Source organism: Macrotis lagotis, chromosome 1 (genome assembly GCF_037893015.1).
Source record: "Macrotis lagotis isolate mMagLag1 chromosome 1, bilby.v1.9.chrom.fasta, whole genome shotgun sequence".
NCBI classification, from domain to species: Eukaryota; Metazoa; Chordata; class Mammalia; order Peramelemorphia; family Peramelidae; genus Macrotis; species Macrotis lagotis.
Genome location: NC_133658.1, coordinates 54,285,743 through 54,304,272, shown reverse-complemented (window position 1 = coordinate 54,304,272; position 18,530 = coordinate 54,285,743). Strand labels below are relative to the sequence as shown.

Sequence of the window (18,530 nt, the reverse complement as noted above, 5' to 3'; positions counted from 1 at the left end):
TATAAAGAGCACAGACCACAAATGGAAGTGAATACAAAGCTGTTTATTGAGGGAAAGTGCAGAAGTTTGGGTCTGAGAAGATACTAGCAGCATTTAGTTGGAGAGCACTCTTTTTATAGGGTATTATAGGCTATAGGAGAGATAGGGATCTCCAGGGAGTATGTGAGATACAGCAAGGGCTCCAGGGTCCCTGGATTACAGAGGCTGTGTAGAAGAATGAAGTGTCTGAGCTGAAAGGCTAGGGAGGAGCCAGATGGAGAAGGGCTTTAAAACCAAATAGAATTTTTATACTTGATCCTGAGGGTGATAGGAAGATGAAGGAAGATCAGTTTGACAACTGAATGGAAGATGGATTGGAGTGGAGAGAGACTCAAGGCAGGAATAGTGGCCAACAGACCATTAAGGTAGTCTAGTTGTGAGATGAATAGGGTCCTGCCCCATGATGAGACAGGGGAGAAGGTGAGAGTGAGTAGCTGAGAATGGCACCTAGGTTTAGAGCCTAGGTGACTGGAAGGATGTGATGCCTTTGACAGAATTAGGGAGGTTTTAAGGGAAAAGATGAGTTCAGTTTTGGACAAGCTGAGTTTAAGATTTCTGTTGATTCTCTTCTTTGAGATGTCCAGTGGGTAGTTGGAGATGGTCAGGAGAGAGTCTAATTATTTCAAGCTAGGGTTCAAATGCAATAAAACACTCATGAGCTAGATAATTCAATAAAAACCGCTTTATTAATGGTTAATGATAAAAAGTTTTAAAACGATAAAAATTTTAAGAACATATAAAGGCAGATAAAACACGTTATTCCCCTAAGCCTTGGCGTTCATTGGTCAGTTGAAGTCAGGAAAATATTCCTAGCAGAACAGTAGGGAGATCTCTGATTAAAAACTCAAATATGATTTCACTATAGACTGGTCATTTAATACTTATAGTAAGAAAGCCAAACTACTGATGATCTCAAGAATGATATCCTTGTCCCCTAAAAGGAAATCAGCGTAACTTAGACTATCTGGTGTGTGTGTGTGTGTGTGTGTGTGTGTGTGTGTGTGTGTGTGTGTCTCCTGTTACAGAGAGCATCATGGAAATTGTTTTTTCTTAATATGACCTACATCGCTTACATTTAAAGATGAATGTGGTCCAGAGTAATATACATTTTATTTAGAAAACATAAACAAATGAAAAATTTTCTAAAATATTTTTAGACCATGCTAATGTAAGCAAATTCCATTTTGGGATTTGTAAATGATAGATCTTGCCATAAAAGATTAATTCAGAGTGGTATATCTCTGTCTGTGTGTAGCATATGAAGTTGAGCCTCTGAACTTCTTGGGAAAAAAGTTTAATCTGGGAAGAAAGTTGCCTTAGGAAGGTAAATTTTTTGCAAGGGGCTTTCAGTGAAAATGTCAGAATTTTAATTTTGATGTTACACTTGAAGTACTGGAATTATATTTTGGAATTATTTTAATATAGTCCTTCTTAGTGTTCATATGTTATGCTTCATAAAACTATGTCCTTGAGGAAATATATTTACCCCAGGAAAATTTCTAATTCTGTGAAAGCATCTGCTGGAGTTTTTTTCTTTTAGATATGATTGCTTGGCACAGATTATATTAAGACAGATGTAGTCTTTTTTTTTTAATGTGATTGTTGTATATGTAAATGTTGAAAAAACAACTAATCCATTAATGTCCCTTGGATCAGATTTACGGTGGACCTTTTTTAGAATCATCCATTAAAAATTTTTCAGTGAGATTTATGTTGTGGGAATTGGATTGGTGTCCTTACACCCCCCCCCCCCCCCCCAATGACTGGAAACAACTTTGCTCAGCTTTAGGGAATGTTAAGTAGGCTACTTGATTTCAGAGAAATTGTACTACCAACATTAAACTGCTAAAGAATAATGATAGGCTTGTCCTCTTGATGTAGTCATTTTATTTGTTGATAAGAGCCAAAAATTGCAGCCAGGCAGCTTGCTCTTATCTTCTTATAAGAGAGAACTTAAATGCCTAGAGTTGACTTTGTAGTAACCCAGATCTCCCAGTGACTGTGCTCTATCAAATTCATGTGGTCTATATTAATTGCTGTATAGGCTATAAAGCAAATTTGGAATTGATTCCATGGTTTCTAGAAGCCCTGTCACTTGTTACCTCATTGTGTAATGTGTTGCTGACTTCTGTCATGGAACAAAAGGGCTATCAAGTTTTCCCCTATGGGGAGGGGGGCTTTCTTTAATTGGGCTTCTTGGAAAATTTATGAGTTCTGCTTTAGTTAATTTTCTACTTAAAGGGTTAAGACAATTCTCCCCTCTATTTAATTCTTTTTTTTTTGTTGTTTTTTTTTCCCAAGGGAAATGGGGTTAAGTGGCTTGCCCAAGGCCACACAGTTAGGTAATTATTAAGTGTCTGAGGCCAGATTTGAACCCAAGTACTCCTGACTCTGGGGCCGGCGCTCTATCCACTGCGCCACCTAGCCGCCCCCATTCTTTTTAATTCTTTTAGAAAATGGACTACCACTCAAATAACTGAAGTGGACAATAGGCATAAATTAATGCTATATACCTTCAGTACTAGCAATGTCACTAAGGTCATGCTTAGGAATGTGAACTATGATTGCTCTGAAGTAGAGATGAAGCAAGTGTAAGTGATTAGATTCAGTGGTTGAATGTATACTGACCTCACAGCATATTCCATCTGTAAGCCAAAGCTCAGCAGGAAAAGTTTTCTTCCCCTTCTTTTCTCCCCCCTTCCCTTTTTTCTCCCACCTCCCCCTCCCCCTCTCCCCCTCCCCCTCTCCCTCCCCCTCTCCCTCTCCCTCTCCCTCATATTCCTTAAGTTTAGAGCTATAATACTCATTAACTTTTAATATATTACTCTCTTAACTTTTTGTAATTGTCCTTTGTTAAATCAGCATAAGTTGAATTGGATATATTTGTGATACTCTTAGAACTTCTGTACATTTTTAATTGAAGACTAACTAGAGTAGTTAGTGATCCTTGAGTAGAGGAACTTTGCTGTTTTAGAAGCAGGGAGGTAGGTGCTCTATGGACAAAACACTGAACCTGGAATCCTGAAGACCTGTGCTCGAATTTAGCCTCTGACACCTTGCTATCTATGTGAAAGTTGATTAATTGCTGTCTGCCTCAGTTTCCTCATATGTAAAATGGGGATAACAATAATTACCTCCCAGGATTGTGGTGAGGACAAAATGAAATATTTGTTATGTGCTTTGCCAACCTTTAAAGCACTCCACAAATGATGACTCTTATAATGTCAATAATAAGCTAGATTTGACCATCTTATAACTATTATATTCTTTTGAATATTGAACAACACAATCTTTAAAGAACTGCAATTATGATTCATGGTGAAATATTACAAGCAGCATCTTACACTGAAGACATAAGATGAAAGCTATTCAGGAGAAGTAGAATTGGAAAAGTACTAGCAAGAACAAGTTAGTACTTTGTGTACTAACTTGAGGCTTACACTGAAAATATTCACATGAAAGCTTTTACCTTATTGGGTACATATTTTTTTTCCTAGGTAATTGAATCATTTTATTAATAAGCCCAACATGTTTATTAGTAACTTATTTTTATTTTTATTAACAACATCTCTTTTAGACTGAAAAACCTCTCATGGTGGTGGGCTCACAGTTTATGTGATTGGGGCAGCTGGGTGGTGCAATGGATAGAGTACCTGCCCTGGAGTTAGGAGGACCAGAGCTCAAATTTGGTCTTAGACACTTAATAATTGCCCAACTGTGTGACCTTGGACAAGTCACTTAACCCCATTGCCTTAAATAAATAAAATAAAAAAAACAGTTTATATGCCCTTCGAAAAGTAGGCGTTCTTGAGGGTGACTGTCACCTGATTGCTTAACAATGAATTTGAAAATGAATATTGCAGTGAGTCACTGGACTGTATTATAATGAGGGTCTTGGGGTAAATGTTGGGTAGATCTTTTCAAAAGATTTTAAATTTAATTTGTTTCAGTTATCCTCAGTTATCTTTTTCTTCCCTCAATTTATAATGAAAGAACAACAAAACCCCTCTTACACAAACACATAGTCAATCAAAATAAATTCCTGCTTTGGTCATATCTAAAATATTATGTCTCAATTTGCACAAACTTGATCAGTCAGCTGAAAAAAATTATTAATTTATTAATTGCCAGACACTGTCCTAAGCCTTAGGGATATAAAAAAGAGGCAATTGACAGTCCCTGCCCACAAAGAACTTATGGTTCAATGAGATTGTGATGGAATTAGACTTCTGTGCTGGTCTATTACGCCAGACTGATTCTTGCAGACCTCTTTCTCTATCTGCCCTGTCTTGGGTTGGAAAAATAACTTACTTAATATTCATCTGCCATCTAATGTTCTTGATATACATCTAGTCCTTTTCCAAACCTACTTATCCTGAATAGCTTTTATCCTACGTCTTCAGCATAAGATGCTGTTGGTCATACATGGCAGTCATCTTGTGTTCACCATGAGTCATAATTGCAATTCCTTACAGACTGTTATTCAGAAATGCCAAGCAATATAACAGTTATAAGATGATCAGATCTGCATTATTATTGACACAATAAGAGTCATCATTTATGGACTGCTTTAAAGGTTGGCAAAGCATGTAACAAAATAACTTATTTGGATTTCCTAATCAGTACTCAGTCTAGTGCATTTTCTAACCTATTTGGAGATATGTGATAGATGAACTTCTTGCTACTCTGCCATCTTGGCTTCCCTTCACCAGTAGACCCTTTTGGGAGTACATTTGTTGTTCTTCAATCATTTCAGTTATGTCTGAAACTTCATGACCCTATACTCTCCAGGTCATAGCTCTGGATTTCACAGAATGAGATGATTAGGTTATAGTATGCACCACTGGACCATGTATACACAAAATGACAAACTCACAGAGATGCAGAACTATTTAGGTTGCTCAAAGTTGTTTTTTTAAAGCTAATTTACTTTGAGCCTATAGTTCACTTGAAATTTGGATGTTTCTTCCTCCAACACTTAGATAGGGAAGTGATCCCAGAGTTGGTATTGTACGGAGAGGCCACTCTGTGTCTTCTCATCCCACCTGTTCTTGTCCATGTCCTCTTCTAGATCCTTCCTGGAGGATCTGCACAATGTGCATCTCAGTGACAGCCTGCTTGTGCCATCAGTTCTCTGTTCTGCCAGACTCTGTCAGGGTGTTTCTTCTCATTCTCTCTGCACAACTGATTTATAATCCTTTCTAATCTTGACTCGTTCTCAGAGATCTCTTTGTTGGGATCTTTCAGGTGTAAGCCTTCGCCAATAGTTTGCTCACCCATCTTTGACTCCACATGAGTCTTTCAGTTATATTTCTCAGGTGCCCATACTTAGACTGCCTGATCCTTCTTGGACATTCACAGCTGTGTGGCATCTCTTTGAGAATGTGTAAATAAATTATTGGTAGAACAAGTCTTTAGGGCTTTAGGCAATGAATGTAGTTACATCTCAACAAATACTTACATGAAAGGGAAAAGAATGTGGTGTTTGACAAGTTAGGGATCATGTTCTTTGATGCTTTGTAGCCCTTACAGTCCTCAGCAATAGTTCTTGTGGTCAAGAAGTATTTGTTGAATGTTAAATATTTTCTCACTTTGTAGCATGACATATCAATGCCAGTGAAAGAGGTCCTGGTGATGTCGTTTAAATGAACTCAGAAAAAAAAATTACTGGACCTTCTTTCTGTCAAAAAGAGATCGCCAACTTGATTTTTAATAAATTAGCAAGGTTTATGGATAGTATATGTAATGCATGTTATTCAAAAATTGTCTAATATGTAGATTTAGTTGAGGAATTGGCTAATACAGTGTAAAGACATTTACTGAAGATAGTCTCTTCTTGGGGAGATGAGGTAGTATGAGAAATCCTGTGATTGCCCTGTTTTGCTACCAGAAGCTGCATGACCTCAGGGATGGCAGTTGGCCCTTTGAACTTAATAACATCTTAGATTTAGAATAAGCAGGAACCATAGCTATTGCCTACTTCATTTCTTATTTTCTAGATGAGAAAATAGGCCCAGAGGAGGAGATTGATACATTCACCCTTGCAGTCAACAGATGCTAGATTTGATTCAGTGTTGTTTTTTCTATGCTAGCTCCCGCTTCCAGTTTTCTTATTTGTGGAATTATGGAGCAGGACTAGATGCTTTCTAGGATGTGTTCTAGGCCTAAAATTCATAGGATAACAGGATCATAAATTTAGTGCTAGAAAGAGTCTTTTAATGCAGTACTGAGTCTAAACTCTCCTGTAACAGAGGAGGAAACTGATGCATAGTGAGCTTAAGTGATTTGTCCATATAACAAGTTAGTTGGTTTTTTTTTTAACAGTCTTAAATAGTTTATTGCTTTCTTGGTAAAAATCCACTTAACTTATATTGACTGTTTTCTTTATTTAGACAGCTGTCGTACCACAGGCAAAAAAATGTCCTTTTTCCTTTTGTTCAGATAGGTTTAACAACATTTCCCTTGGTTCTTCTAGCTCCCATCCTACAGACTTCTTTTATTTTACATAAATACTGTCTTCATTTTCTCTCCATAGGTTGCAGCAATTACAAAAGAGTTTCTAAAGTATATAATATGTTTTGTATTCCTGGGGTGATAGGGAGGAGCAAGTAGCGTTTTTTTTCCCCCATTTAAAAAATATAGTTAAATTTTGAGATCTGAACAATGTAACAATTAAAATAAGAAAATATTACAGTGCATTGTTGATTGTAGGAATATTTCACTTTCTCCAAGGACAATATTCCCTTTTGCATGTTGAAGCGATTCAGTCATTTTCTTATAAACTTACCTACATACAATAATTTAGTAAATGAGAATTAAACGAGGCAGATACTTACTACCAACCTTCTGTCTGCAATTCACAGCTCATGCGATCAAAATCGCAATAAATATTCAAAAAATAATTTTTTTTTTCAGTAAGGCATCTGAGTATTATTACAAAGTTTTGGTACAACCAGAAAGGGGGGGGGAGGGATGGGGAGTAAAGATTGTTACGCTGGTTGGACGAGTATCTCTTTGAAACTCATGGTAAAGAGTAGGCTTGCAAGTTGACAAGAGAGGAGTAATGGGAAGGAAGAGAGATGTTGGAAGTTGGAAGTTGGAAGCAGGCCATGAAATTGTGCAAGTAATTGAATAGTTTTTCAGTTAGATTTCTCCATCATTTATAGGTCATCATCAAGATGTTACTTGTCTTGATTAAAAAAAAAATCACAAAAAAACCCAGAATTCTCTCTTCTTTCATGAGCATAGTAAAGAATTGAAAGGGTTTTTGCCTACCCTTAATACTATATAAATAGCTTAGGTATTCATATGCACCTAATAAGTTTTTCTGGTGTTTTGTTGGGGCTTTTTTGTCTATTTTATGGTGAATTGTTTTTTGTTTTGTTTTTTGCTGGTTTTTTTGTGTTTTGGTTTTGTTCTGTAGCATCACTGGTTTGTGCATCTTATTTTTTCCTCCAGAGGTCAGACCGCCCTTCCTTGGGTCTCCTCATTGCATTCGGTCAGGCTGCAGCTGGGGAGGCTGATACTGCACAAAGGTGGTGGTTGCAGCTGCAGGGTTGGCAGTGGCGAGGGGAGCTTGCACAGCACCGCACCGTATCCCATGAAACTAGCGGCAGGAGAGGAGGCATAAGGATACTGGTCATAGGCAGCTGTGGTATACTGGGTATAGGCCTGGCTCGCTGGAGTGTAGTCTATGTAGGGGGACGATGGACTGGACAGGAGTGGGAATCACCACACTGGGCTGGGCAATCGCTTGTGGGTAAATATAGTGTGGGGTGAGCCCATGAGACCTCTGGATAAAAGCCGGGTGTAACTGCTGAACACCAATTGTAAAACCAGTGTGAATGCTCCTTGGCTTGGCTCCCAGGTAGGCCAAATTCACGTTTGCTTTCCGGCCACTATGATGGGGTTGGGGTCTTTGCAAGCTCTCTCTGCTGCAGCCCGGTCTGCCATTGTGACCCGTCTGGCGGTCTGTGATGACCATGGCCTCCTCGATGTCCCTGAAGCCCTTGAAGTACTTCCTCAGGGAGGAGTCGGTGGTGTGGTAGGGGAGGCCCCCGACGAAGATCTTGGTGAAGGTGGTGCCCTTCTGCAGGGTGGGCATGGCGCCCGCCACCCAGCGAGCACGGCGCCTGCTGGAGGAGCTCCAAGCCGGGGCAGCGGCCGGACCCAGCCCCGGGCCCCGGGCCCTGGGCCCCAGGGACCGCGCTCGTGTGGCCCCGGAGCGCCCCTCCGGCCTGCTCGAGACGCAGCAAAGTCCGGCCCTCGGCTCCTGGTCCAGGGCATGCGGGAGGCGAGAAGCCCGGCACCGGTGCCGCCCGCGGACTCCAACAAGTTAGTTTTTGAGGCAGGGTTTGAACTCACATCTTCTGATTTCAAGCTATCCACCCTGTTATATTAACCTCTTTCCTATGGTAATGCTAGTTAACTTATATTAACTGTTTATATTCAAGAGTGATCTCTGAAATTTACTGCCATGTTTATTCCAGTTTTTTTTTTGTTAAACATGTTCTAAGTGCTCAGACAACTGATTGAAAAAGAAATTTTTAAATAAAACATTCCATATTTGTGACATCTTTTTAAACTTAAAAATAATTTTATACTGCAGGGGGAGCTCTTTATTGAGTCATTTTTAAAAAAGAAAATTCTCCCCTCCTACCACCTCTTCTCATATAGATTAATTTCCTGAAATCATCAGGGAATGAAGTTATTATTTTCAAATGTTTGAATTCATCTGTAGATGGGAATTATGCTCATAATTTCTCTCTTTTTTTTCCTTATCCCACTGTTCTTTCTCTTAAAATTTTTATCCTTGATTTTAAAAATAATGCCTGAGACACTTGGGTCATAAAGTACACTTTTGTTAGAGATGTTTCCCCCTTATTAAATGTGCTGTGACAGTAGTATTTTGGTCTACTCTTGCAAACAATATTTTGCTGTCTCTTAGTAATTCATTTGTTGAGATATGACTTGGCAGAAAACTGATAAATCATGCTTGTCAATTTTATTGAGTCAGCTTGGTAATGTGGAGATCATTTTATTAGTGAAGGAATGTGATGTCATGGAGAGGGCCTTTGAGTTGGATTTAAAATACCCAGCTGCTTCCCCAGTCTGGTTATCTTCTTGGAATCTGTTTTCTTATTTGTAAAACAGAGAAGATGGTATTTGTGTTTCTTATATTGCAGGGTTAAATGCTTTGCAAGTAATAAAATGTTACTAGAAAGTTAGCCTTAGTGTGAATGAGTCCCAAGTTTTGGGTCATTTTTGTGTTTCTAAGCATTTCTACTGGATAGAATAATTCAGAGAAATAGGAAGCTGCAGTTATTGAAGTATAATCACGACTTTGGCATGGCATTTAGGGGAGAATAGAGTGATAGACAATGCATGCCTTAAATCCAGAGTGAAGTAGGGAAGAATGGATGCCAATGAGAATAAAGTGAATGGACCTTTAGAATCTTAATTTTTAGACTGTAATATATGTGGCAATATAATATTATATATAATTATAACATAATTTTAATGTAAAACATATAACTACACACCATGAAATTATATATGATTACACATGTAGAGATTATATAAATAGAAACAAATATAAATATTTTATGTATAATAAATATATATATAGCCATATAAATTGATATAAATCAACATATTCTACAATATAATTGCATGTAATATAAATCCTTGATTTATATATTTTTAAACATACAACACATATGCACACATGTGTACAGACATGAAACAAAAGTTACAGTTCTCTTGGTGAAATGAGACACTGAGAATAGGTGTTGGGTGTCTTTAGTACATTAGGGATGATTTTGTTACTCGCAAACTAAGGAGAGATTAACAAACAAGAAGGACAACAATGATACTGCTGCTGCTGCTGCTGTTGCCCATAACTAGTGTTTCTATAATTGCTTACATTCTGCCAGCACTGTGCTATGCACTTTACAAATATGTCTCATTTGATTACCAAATAACCAAAAATCCAAGAATTTGTCTTGTACTTTTTTATATTTCCTTAATTTTAATAAATCCTTACATTAAAAATAAAGTAATTTTATTTAAAATAACTTATATCAGAAATTCCTTATGTACAATAAAATATATTTTTTTTGAGTTGAAATTGATTATGGAAGAACTCTAAACTTCTGAAATATAGACTCTTTTAGCTAGAAGGAATCTTGAAGGAGATCATCCAGTTTAACCTATATTCTTTTGGCAAGATTTTTTAAGTCATTCATGATGGTAGGTAAACTCCTATTTCATTTTTATTCACCATATCCTTATGAAGTTCCTATTGTGTGCTTGACAAGAAGGGCATCCCACTTCTTTCTCTGACAGCAGGTCTATGATCTGCCATCATTTAGGCTGCCTTAGTAAGTTGTGATAAATATTATTTTTTAACATATATTCCTGATACTTGGGATCCTTAAATGATGCTATTGCACCATCTTGTTCATGGGACAAAAGTTTTTAAGTAACTAACTGTTTGACATGTGTCAATGTTCACAAAAATTTTCTGTGTTAAAATGATTGTTTACTGCTTTGGGTAAAAGAAATTAATTTTTCCACTTGTATTTATTGTTAATTTATCTCTTGGCTTTGGGAAACATTTTGAACTATGATGAAAGGTCTCAGTGATGCACCATGAATTGTAGTACTCAGTATACCTGACCTTTTGATTTCCCATTCTATAATTTTTTAAGGCAATATATGATGTTTACAGACTTCTTTGCTTTGGCTTTTAATGTTTTGTTGGGATTACTTTTCCTGCTTTCTGTGTAAGGAGCTTTTAACACTCAGAAAAGACCTTGAACAAATTATTTACAAATAAAAAAAAAGTTTATTTTTGTTATAAATTGGAAACTTCTAAATTTCCTATTTTGATGTCTTACTCATCATGATGATCTTGGATTACTTCTTTACAGCAGCAGCTAAAATTTGTGGAGTGTTTACTTTGCCAAGTGCTTTCTAAATGTTATTTGGTTATCAAATCAAGGTTTCTCTTTTAGCTTTCTATGCCCTTTATTTTGAATAAATCCTTATCAAAAATAAATAAAATTTTTATTCAAAGTAACTTACAGGGGCAGCTAGGTGGTGCAGTGGATAGAGCACCAGCCCTGGAGTCAGGGTTCAAATTCAGCCTCAGACACTTAATAATTACCTAGCTGTGTGATCTTGGGCAAGTCATTTAACCCCACTGGCTTACAACCCCCCTCCCCCCCAAAATAAATAAAATAACTTACACAAGCAATTCCATAAATGTACACTAATGTACAATATATGATTTTGCCAAGTTCAGGAAACTTTGAGATTGGGCCATTAATTGAGTTGGAAGAGGCTCATCACCAACTTCTTGGGTGATCTATACAGAGGTAGGGAGTACAGAGGTAGGGAGTATCCGCACCAACATAATCTTTAATTTCAGCAGTTCTCATGGATAATGGAGGAAAGCAACCACTTAGTATTCTCTGGTGGTGATGATGCTTGTGAAACTAGAGTAACTTTGATAAAAATGTTGTGATGGTTGGGCTTCAGAAATTGTGTGACATAATGTGCTTTTTTTTTTTTAAATTTAAATAGCTTTTGCAAAGGTCAGCATGCAGCCTAGGGATCTGAAAGCTTCCTTTATGGTTTATTCTTTTCATTAATCATAGAAACTAAAAAGTCATTCTTTGCTCATTTCCCATCCCTAGAGATTCTTTGTTAAGTAACTTAATTGGTTTTAAAGTTCAGAGTACAATTTCAGTAATAATGAACAGAAAATATGTAAGTTAATGCTAACTCTCAAATAGATGATAGAAAAGGTAAACAGAGATGAAATTGGATAATTAAGCCTCATCTATAAATCACACATTCATAAGTGTTAGCCTTTTAATCTGTCCTCTCATCAGAACTTCTGACAATGAGCAAAAGAAAATTATTTCGAGTTTTCTTTTATAGTTCATTTATCTTTATCCTCTAAGAAACAGCACAATGGTTAGAATGAAGAGCTGGGTTAGGTAAACCATCATTTGAATAGTTGACAAATCATTTAGTCAAAGTGAATTACCTTTACTGTCCAGGTTCACTTCCTGTTGGCCCCAGAGAACATAGTGGAATGGATGGTGAGGTGGCAGAGATGGCAAGTGCTTTTTATCAACCAAGACATTACCACTGTTATCACCCAGCTTTTTTTTTTAAATTAAAAACTTTATTGTTGTCTTTTGTTTTTAGACTAGTTATTTTGGCAACTAAGTGGTGCCAGATCTGGAGTGGAGTTTAAACTCAGCTTCAGACATTTACAAGCTGGGTAAATTACTTAACCCTTATTGGCCTCAGTTTCCTTATCTGTAAAATGGGGATGAAACAGTGAGACTCAATTCAAACCAGGAGCACACTAAACGTGTGTGTGTATGTGTGTGTTTATATATAAGAAGCATATTGACTATTATTGTTATTGTACTGTTATTGTTTTCCTACCCTTCTCTCCCCACTTTAGGGCCCCCTTGCCTCTCCCCTCCCCCACATATACAGACACACACACACACAGACAGAATTCTTTCTTGTATTAGTATATAAGCAAAGTCAGTAACCATATTGGTCAGGATAATCTATGTTCTACATTTGTAGTCCTCACTTTTCTGCCAAGAGCATTTTGTTGTTTTGTTTTATTAGCATTGGTCCTGGGTTTCTAAATTTTAACAAAATATTAATAGCATCTCATAAAATGATTTGATTTATAGATCTAGTCTTTCTCTCTGGCTTCTAATCCCATTTGTTGCTTCCCTGTAGCTTGGTTAGAATTATCTTTTAATCTCTCTCCTTTTTTTCACCATATTCAGATATGAGTGTTTGTTTTAAGTTTTAAAGACCATTTGCTTATACACAATCTTATATGTACCATTACTGGTTTTCCTTCCTTAAGTTATGTTTTCTTTTCATGGATATACCCATTATCTTGACTCTGAGTAGCCTTTGTTTTTATCCTGCAGTATCCTTTATCTGACTCCCTAATGAGATGTAGAAGCAATATCCAAAGGACAGAAAAGGGATATTTGTAAAATCATGATACTGCATAATACCCGATTGATATCCTAAATTGTATCGTCTTTAAAGTGTTTGATTTGATTTGGTTGTCTTTAATATGATTCTTACAAATAATGGCAAATTTTACATTTTTCTAGGGGAAGTGTGATATATTTCAAACCCTGGGGATAACTCTTATTCAACTACACATCTTAAATCTTTATAACTATTAGCTATTTACCACTTTGTCTAACAGCCATTTTGCCACAGAACCCCATTTTTAATAATTATTTGGATTTCTTATTAATCACTATGTCCCTACTTATCCAGCCCCAGGTCCTCATTACCTCTGGTTTGATCTACTGTAATAGCTTGCCAATTGATCTCTCTGCTTCTGCTCTTCATCTTCTCTAATGTATTGCTGCACATGACTACCACATTGATAATCCTTAATCAGTAATCTTACTTTGTCATTCCCTACCCAAAAATCTCTAGTGGCTTCCTTTTTTTCTTCTAGGATAAAATAGAAAACGCTCAGTCTTCCATTTAAATTCCTTTACAGTCTGGCTCCAATCTCTCCTTGCTGTCTTTAATACTACTCCACTTTCTTGCATCATTTGAATCAGACTGCTAGCTGCTCTCTTTTCTGTCCTGCCTTTGTGAAAGTGGTTGCCCAGATCTGGACCTTAATTGCTTCTAGCCCCCACCTCATAGGATGCCTAAATGCCCTGCATGATGGTGGTTCAGGTACCTCTTCCAGCAGGAGACCTTTGCTGACTATCTGCTTGTTTAGCATCGTCTCCTTTTTGAAATGATTATTACTTTTGAGCTATACTGTGCATCTAAGCTCTTTGATATCCGGGATTGTTTCTTCATTGTTTTTGTATCTGTATTGCATTACACAGAACATTTTTTTTTTTTTTTTTGCAAGGCAAACAGGGTTAAGTGGCTTGCCCAGGGCCCCACAGCTAGGTAATTATTAAGTGTCTGTCTGAGACCGGATTTGAACCCAGGTACTCCTGACTCCAAGGCCAGTGCTTTATCCACTACGCCACCTAGCCGCCCCTACACAGAACATTTTAATGTTTTTTTAAATTTTAGTTTGAATTTTGCTTGTGGTCCAAAATACTTGTTAGAAAAGTACTTTTCATTAAAAAATATCAAATTGTTTAACTGAACCATCACCAGATGACCATAAAAGTCTTAGAATTTAGACTTGTAAAGGTCTATAGAGATCATGTTTTCTTTATCTTATAGATCTTGGATCAGAGAAACAATAGTAGAGCTAAGAATTTCTATTAAAATAGAGTGTGATGCCTCATCAATTTTTCTCCCCTTCTCTGGGGTTTCATACCAAAAAGAAATCTGGGCAGTGACTGGGGATGTTAGAATCCTCTTTACTAGACCTCTTTACTAGAACCCCATGTGTTATCCGCAGTATTTGTGGAACAAAGTTAATTGGTTCAAACTGGATATTTACCACAATCTTAGTTTTAAAGGTCAATGACATTGGTCATTTATATTGGTGACACCAATAAGTATGAGAAGGATCTGTGCCCAAGTTACAGGTATAAGTTTGAAACATCTTTTTTAGATGTGATATACTTTGAAGATATAACTCTGCATTTATTTTCATCTCTGTTCAACATGAAAGCTAGCTTAGAAAGTATTAAAACTGAAAATCTGCATCATCTTAATTCTCAAGGAAAGACTTTGTAGTAGGCATGTTCTAGTTATAAAAATTCAAACTTCTTGATGAGGGTTTATTTACAGATCTTCCAGCATATAACTGAATAGTTCCAGAGATTAAATTACTCAAGTCAATACCTATTTATTTTTTATAGTATAAAGATTTGTAATTGTGTAATGCAGCTTTCCATTGATTTAAGTTCCAAGAGGTCAACTCAAGTTATTTGATTAAAAACAGATATATCTATTCTGAATGGTAGAGCAAGCTAATTTCTCAAATATTTATGTGGGCAGGTGTTACAGCTTACTTTCCATATTAAAAAGATGATTCATAGAAGTTAGTAATAAATTGGAGCCCCAAATAGTCATCACAATCATCAAACTTTGGCTCAGTCTATTCTAGTGGAATGGATATTCAGAATGAGTAACTGGTTAAGGTCTATTGTAGCTTTGAATGGAAAGTGAGGCCTTAAAGGTGATTTTTTTAAAACGTCATCTAGAAAGCACTTTTTAGTTTCTAGTGCACCTTCTACTCATCAATGATTAAAAAATATAGTTCCTGTTCTACTTCCTCTGTGAGGTCTTTCCAGTTCCCCGGCTCTACTGCCCTTTCCTTCTTGAAGCTAGTTTCCTTAATGAGTCATAGACTGTAAGCTCCTTAAGAACCAAGACTGCTTCCTTTTTGTCTCTTTACCTTCTGCACTTCATTTTAATGTCTTGCACAATGCTATATTGAATTGAAGTAGGGATTGACCATATTATGAATAGTTTCTCTGCCCTTCTTCCTGGGGCTTCCATGGGCTATCTGCAGACAGACAGTGGCTTTTGTTTTTCTTCCTCCCTTATCCACCTGATATGAGGGATGACAACACAGCTCATGATACATCCATCATGTGGAGGCCTGAAACTAAGAATTTGATTTTGGAGGTAAACAGATTTTGGACTGTTTGAGTGATAGATGTGAAAGAATTGTAAAACAGCCCTTACATGTTTAGACTTGTAGCTTGGAAAAGTAACTGTCATGTCAGAGGAAAGATGTGAGGCTGTATTGTCTGATACATTTTGTCTTGGGGGAAAGGAGCTAACCAAAAAGCATTGTCAGAAAGTGCTTCAGAAGTTGTGGAGTGTGGGTTTGGATCTCAGCTATGCCTCATGCTATCTGGGTGACTGTGGTTAAATCATGTTCTTCCTATTTTTAAAATGAGGAGGTTGGACCAGATGGTTTCCAAGGTCTTTGACAACCCTAAATCCTGTGATCCTGCCTGAGAGCAAAGATGTTTGGTTTATTGTGATTAATGTTGTTTTATGTACAAAGGAATATGGGAGATAGTCTCAGCCAAGGCAATAAACCACATATGAATAGAAATCGTTCTGTGTGACTCACAATAAATTGCTGCAATTTCTTTTTGATGCATCCTTTATTTCTGTTTTAATAGAGATGCCAATGTTGTTCATAGTGTTTTAATTAGTAGCTTACCTCCCTTAAAAGCATATCTGAACAAGACTCTGACAAGATGACTTCCAAGCCTTCCTAATGTTCACAACAGTGGTACCTCTACCTGTTTAGTGTAGCTCCTTAGTTACCTAAGGTGAACAAAATTAAACCAGCAATGATCAGAATAAAGGATAATATCTATTCCTAAGGCCCTGAGGGCAGACTTCACAACTGGAAAGATAAGAGAGCTAAAAACATAAAAGCAAGAGTAAATGAATTCTTTCCTGACATGCCAATATTTTCAAGATAATTCAGTAAAAGTGAGTGTCCTTTACTGAAGAGTCAACATGGTCTCAAATGGAATAAAAATATTATCAGTAGAAGATTCAGTTTCTTCCTTCAATGTACCAAGTTTAATTAGTAGTAATTAATTTTAACCAACATGTTAAATGTTCTTATGTGTAGGGCTCTCTACCAGGCTTCAGTAATAAAAATGCACTTTAAACACACTGATTAATGAGAGAGATGATAAGTACCTGATGATAACTGTGATCCAAGGAGCTATTTAGGCAAAGTGCTCTGACAAATTTGAGGTCAATGAGTACAATATGGCCCAAGGGGGTATGAAGAGTTGTGCATGACTGAAAGTTGAGAAACAATCACATATTAATTTGTTTATTATTTCCTTGTTCTGTTTACCTTCTAAATCAATTTATACAAAGTTCCCTGTGTTGTTCAGAATTCCTCATATTCTTTGATTTGTAGTGTATTCTATCACATTTATATATATCACAATTTGTTGAACCATTCTTATGTTGATGGGTACTTGCTTTGTCTCCAGTTTTTTGTTATTATGAAAAGAAAAGTGTTATGAATATTTGGGTGTAAACAGGTGTTCTATCAGGATAGCACAATCCATGGACATGTATAGTGACTTTATTTGCTTAATTCCCAACTGATTTCCAGAAAGTTTGGGCTATTATATGATTTTATATTGATGGTTATTTTCTGTGAACTATTTTAACTATTCCTTAATTCAGTTCTAAGACAGTTTTTATGTGTCATACCACAGTATTGCTCTTTATTATAATATTGGCTTTGAAATGAAATCCTTCCTCCCAAATAGAGACATCTGGAAATGGAAGCAAACTGTTCTAGGTGATGAAAGATGAGGGGGGTTTAACTAGCCCGATGTTTCAGTGAAGGGAAAAAAAAAAGTAATGTTGCAACTAATTTTCCTTTTATTTTCTTCTTTCTACCTCTCTGGAAAATTAGTAGAGAGCTTGGCACACAAATTATAAGCAGCTTAAATAGCTACTATTTATATGGAAAGAAATCACCCAGAAATCCTTTTTCTTGGATACAAAGACTTCATAGTTTTAAAGCTAAAAGGTATCTTAGAACTTGCCCTGTTTTGATCTTTTGAAAGAGAAATTACACACTAACCAAAATTATATGATATGTCTTCAAACAGTTTTCATTTTGAGAAATGGGACTGAAAAAATGGATTAAATCTATATGTCATATGGGGCAATTTTTCCCTTTGCAAGGTAAAATATTTCTCTTTATAATTCACTCTTACTTTTTCTTTAGACTAAATTTAAATATTTTTGAAACACATTTTGTAGTGATTTTTGAATCACTAACTTGTTAATAATGTAATAATGATTTATTTATACTTCATGGTGCACTTATCTCGTTATTACTTGTTTTATAATACAGTCTTTTGTAGATAAAAACATATATTATTACCCAAAAGGGACTCAGTGAGTTGGGGTAGGTGGCAGCTAAGTGCTTCTTGAAAGAGGGGCAGTGAAAGATATTATCAAAAAAATTGTATGATAGTCAAAAAAAAAAGTGATCCCAGTGAGAACATCGGGTGATGTCAGGAGAAAGCAAAGAAGGCCTTAAGGCCTTTAGCATATTAAACTGTCCTCCTGAGCAGTCATTCAGGAGGACAACATGGACAAGAATTTACAAGGGATGGTCAGGCCTTAATAGATGGTGGGTACTCTGCATCATTGGAGAACACATTCACGTACTGAGATTATTGGGGGGGGGGGGAGGGAGGGGGAGGGGAAGGGAGGAGAGGAAAGAGGGGAGGAGGAGAGAGAAGTGTAAGGGGAAAAGAGAAAGACAAAGTATGGATATGTGTGTTTGGTATGAGTGTATCAAGTATCTATGGAGATGTGTGGAATACTTTGGACAAAGAATTTTGATTTAAATTCACTTTATAATGAGTATTTATACCCATGTGCTTCTATATAGTTCTAGACTGATTCAGAAATCTGACGTTCATCAAATGACGCCGAAATTCGTTGTTTACTTCATCTTTAGAGAGTTCTTTGTCAGC

At 36.6% G+C, this 18,530-nt stretch overlaps 1 protein-coding gene and 1 pseudogene across 13 annotated transcripts in view; one reads left to right on the top strand and one right to left on the bottom strand.

Annotated features, from left to right (window-relative positions):
- BANP (BTG3 associated nuclear protein) overlaps positions 1-18,530 on the top strand; it is a 273,136-nt gene that overhangs the window by 79,266 nt on the left and 175,340 nt on the right. The gene's annotated exons all lie outside the window — the stretch shown is intronic.
- LOC141498390 (RNA-binding protein 38 pseudogene) lies at positions 7,269-8,177 on the bottom strand (annotated as a pseudogene).